We start from the raw sequence: 4,878 nt of genomic DNA on the forward strand, positions 1-4,878 counted from the left end.
GCGAGTATAGCTAATTTGTTTGACTCTCTTAATTTTTTTTAAGAGGTGTATGATTTATGCGTTGCCACCTAAACGTCTACTTACCATGGAGAAGGGGCCAACCCCGGATTCAACCCTTCCTCCAACCCCTCCTCACTTGCCTCAACGTTAGAACAAGAGGAAACGGACATCTGCAGGCAAGATTTACTGAAATTCATTAAAATCACGAGTCGTTGTGAAGACAAGATTCGAACCCTGGACATTGATACCTAAATCCCGACAACCTTAACAGACGAACTGTAAGCACGCTCGCTCATACTTCAATAACATATCAACAACAACATTGTTAAAGATTGGCCTCCATCAGATTTCTGAGGGTTTTGTGGTATTTAGGGAGGCTACCTTCTCTTACCAAAAAGAAAAAAGAAGGGAAGCTACCTCCACTTTTCTTTTTTTTTTTTAGCCTAAATACACTGGTAAACCGAAACAAAGAAAAAGGAAGCAAAATGACTTAGCAAGAGCTTCAACTTTTCCCCATTTACCACAGCGAACCAGTGAAGGTGACGCTAAACATGGTCCCTGTTTTAAAATGGAACGAGACCGTGCTTGCAGGCGGCAAAAGCCTGCCCACGCCTGCCCCCACGTGGGTCCTGTTTGAATTGCGGGCCAGGCCCGTTTTGCTCACCTGCCGGAGCCTCTCTCGCCTCGCGTGAAGCTAAACTGAAATCCGGTCGGGCATTATACCAAACAAGAAGCGTACACGCATGGACACTAGCCTGGGCCTCTCATTTCGAAGAATCTTCGGCTGTTCCGCAGTGCGCATGCCGGTCAGCACATGCGCATGCAACAGGAGAACTTTCATACGTAATCAAGCAAATGCTACATAAAACCCACATTATTTTATTCCATTGCACTATCCTCTCTCCTTTTTTTTTCTCAACAGGTGAATCTATTATCAGTCATCACGTTTTCTTTCTTTCAGATTCCTCTAATGCCTACCATGTCTTCATTGCATTGGTCCAAATCTACCATGCCGTGCTTGTTACAAACAAAATAATGCTAGGGTATCTCAACTTTTAGGAAGATGATTGCAGTCGACCACTTGTGGAAATACTATTTGCAAGAAGAAGAAGAAGAAGAAGTTCAAGGCACTGCATTTCAGGATTTTTTTCGCTTTCGCTTTCAAGGCTATTTAGTCACCAACAATGTAAGAAAATGCTGTCCATCACTGGCTGGTGCCTGGTGGCAGGTTAAATTGTCTTGTGAAGAGTCCCATATCTTCTAAAAGAGTATCAAGGAAGATCTTAATTGGGATTCAATATGAAAAAAATGGAGTACGCTTTGGTCCAGTACACTATCCTCTTGAAGCAGGCATATCCATCTGTGCCACTCTTGAAACCTATTTGGGTAAGCTAATAGGATTTGAGCTGAATTTTTGGCTAGATTCATGGATTAGGAAACCTATTTGAGCATGGCCCATGGCAAGCCAACATCATCAGCTTGAATCCTATTGGAACAAGATAAAGAACTTTGTAGATTTTTTTCTTCATACAAAGCAACATGTCTATAGGCGAGCTAGGCGAGCCAGCGGGCCTGATTCCTATCTTGTAGAAATATCCAAACAGACCCTTGAACTGATAAGGGTTTCCATCACTTGTTCCTGTTTATCTTTATAACAAAAGAATACAGGTGGCAATTGTCCACAGATTTACCTCCACATGATGCATATCAAGAATAGCTTCACCTCATCCACCATTTGTCGTCGCATCAGTTCCTTAAAATCTCAATTAGGCTTCAGAGTTTACTGCATGATCATGAGATTCCGCACTTGCATTGACACTACCAATGCTTTCGTAAGTCCACCTTTTTCAGTGGTGATTTATATTTAACATGCAGAAAACTCATGCATCTGTTCAGTATACTCTATACAGGACTGACATAATACTGTGTATCCGCCGGGAATTTTCCAATATTCTGGCAAATTGACTTTGAACTTGTTTGTGAAGGATGGAATCTGATCTGTTTGGAAGAAGGGAGCTCCAGACAAATTCTAATAGTATATTTATACTAAAATGTAGCTAACAGTATATTTCTACAATCCGTAGCTTTTTTTTTTTTTTTTTTTTGATGAAATGGGAGGTTAAACCATCCTTGATTTTATTAATGGATTTTGTGGAGAAGTATTTACAATGTGGTGAGGGGGTGATCAAGCTGAGAAAGCTTGTTTCCTTCCCAAGAGAAACCGGAGAGTGCAACGGATGTTTGCAGATCTCAGAGCCTGTGAATATAGGTTTTCAGCCTTACATTCTCAGGATCAGACTGAGAATGCTTGCTTTCTACCCAACAGAAGCAGGGGGATAGCTAATTAAATTTTAATAACAAAAAACTATATATAAAAGACCTTTATTAATTTGTTTTCCCCTCCAGATATCAGCGCTCAATCTACAGGATGGAGGAAAAAAGACGCAAGGAATGAGTGCTAGTGAACTTTAGCAGATAAAGCCACTGGTTATCAATGATAGAAGTTATAAGCATATGATTTGCTTAATATAATGATGTGGATCTGTGCAGCATCCCAATAATCTATAGGATATCTTTGTAACTAGGCCGGTGGCTTCCATCTTGGCATGGTATCAGTAGCGTGTACTCATCATTAGACTGTTATAGCACTCAAATAGCATGTGCAGAACCATCTTCCCAATTTGTGCCAAATCTGGTAGCATGGGCACCATCTCATATGATAAGATCATATGCAAAACCAGCCTTGCAAACTTAACCAACAAGGTAACAATCAAGCATATATCACCTTACGGAGCTCATGAACGTCCTTTTTTTCCCTCAAAAAGTGGAAACAAACAAAAATTTCAATATGTGAAGCTTACAAGAGGAAGTTTTAATTAAAAAAGAAAAAAAAAAAAAAGACTCAATCATGTGCACCAAAGGAAAAACCAAATGACTCATTAAACAAAAGTGAATAGACTATATTAGAGCTGCACATCTGACGACAGCCTCTAATCGTGACAAAACTGTTTAACTTAGCTTACTGATATTAAATGATTCAATTATTAGTGAGAGATGATGGAGTTAAAGTTGTAGCTTCTGGAAGAATTTGATCGAGTCACATTGACCTATCGATCAGCATCACTAAAACTATGATTATCAAAACAACATCTTCCCTGCTGTCCCTATTCTTCGGTGATCCAACTCTCTGCTCAATATCTGGATTCGAGGGATTAGTTAAATGAAAAATTCCATTGGTGGTCCCTTGTTAATCATAAATTACATACAACCATTTCATTCCTTTACTGGAAAGACAAAAAAAATCTTGATTTGGGTTCTTGCACTTCGGAATCATAAATTAAATAGACCCATTTCACTCCTTTACTAGAAAGACAATGACACTCATGATTTTGGGGTTCTTGCACTTTGGTGATTCCGAACAATTTGTTGCTCAAATAGAAAGGAATGAGAGAACAAGAGGAGTATATCAGGATGACCCAAAAGAATGCAGTAGTTTTCCAGACAACATCATACTACCTGTCCGCATATTTCTGTGGTCTGAGGCAGAGGTTTAATGGAACAGAAATTAACAAGGAATAATACCAACCCAGCCCATGATTAAGAACAACAAAAAGGAAGAATATGTGCACCTACATGCACGAATATATGGAAGATTTTGTAGAATGCAAGGCTTCTTCTAATCAGGATTACTTAATTACTGAAAGGCCATAAGAAGCTTCCTGAACACCTTTATTCATATTATTTTAGTCATGAAATGGTAAGATACTTTAAGCAAGAGTTCTCTTTTTGAAATAAATATGGTTTGTGATAGTCTTAAAGGTGCTTTTTATATGATTATTACTGGATGGAAAGCATCCTTACATGCGGACAATGATCAAAAAGAAAAATGACTCCCATCAAATCATTTGCAACGAAAGGAAGGTTTCCAAACAATAAAGGGGGCCCTCATCACAGCCTTCACTTTCGTTTGCACCTGTTGCAATTATACAAGTGCAACTATGGACCACACTCCAGAGGGTGGAAGGCAAGTGATTGGACCAAACATTAAAGCAACATGCCAAATTATGATTTGTGAATCATCTTTACTTTTTGCACAAATATTTTCATCGGCATCATGGAGGCCACATTGGTTCGAGAGATTTGAGGATCTCTAACTTGTAAGAAAAACATTCAAATCTCCACAATTAAAACGGAATGATTGAAGAAATGATAGACTCTAAGCTGTCTTCTGAGTGAATATGATGCTTATTTGATACTTTATGGGTTTTAATCTTGCATACTTGGGGAGAAAGGCAAAGGGTAGGCATCTGGAAGTGCCATGTGATTCCAAACTTATTCAAGAACAAGGACTTGATGCATGACATGTGGCATGACAAGTGGGGCATGATGGTGTGAGCCACGTTAAGATTCTTCACCATATGGAGAGACATAGCTGTAGAGATATGATGGGATTTTGAAACTACTGGTACGTTAACGAAAGATGATTTCAATGGTGGGGAACAATATGCAACAGGTTCCATCGAGTGAGCCCTAGTGTTACTATAGTTGGGTGACACGAGGGGATTAAAGCCACCAGTAATTATGTCCAGTAAAGGAGGCAACAGAACCTTTTTGTTCTGTCCCTACGATGCGCCAAACATGTGTACCATGAATCCTCCATTTCAAATCACCTCTCACAACTGAGTCATGGCCATTGATCTCATTAATTTTACTGTTTCAACTGAATTTAGAATTGAAAGAGAGGAACAATCAACAAGTTGTTCTGGGGGAGGTTCCTCACTTCCTCCAGTTGACAGTCAAAAAAGAAAGAAAGGAACAAAGATACGTCGTAAAAAGTATCGATCTGTAAAACAGTGACACTTTCCATCTCAGTTGTTT

This window comes from Elaeis guineensis, chromosome 5 (assembly GCF_000442705.2).
Source record: "Elaeis guineensis isolate ETL-2024a chromosome 5, EG11, whole genome shotgun sequence".
Lineage (NCBI taxonomy): Eukaryota > Viridiplantae > Streptophyta > Magnoliopsida > Arecales > Arecaceae > Elaeis > Elaeis guineensis.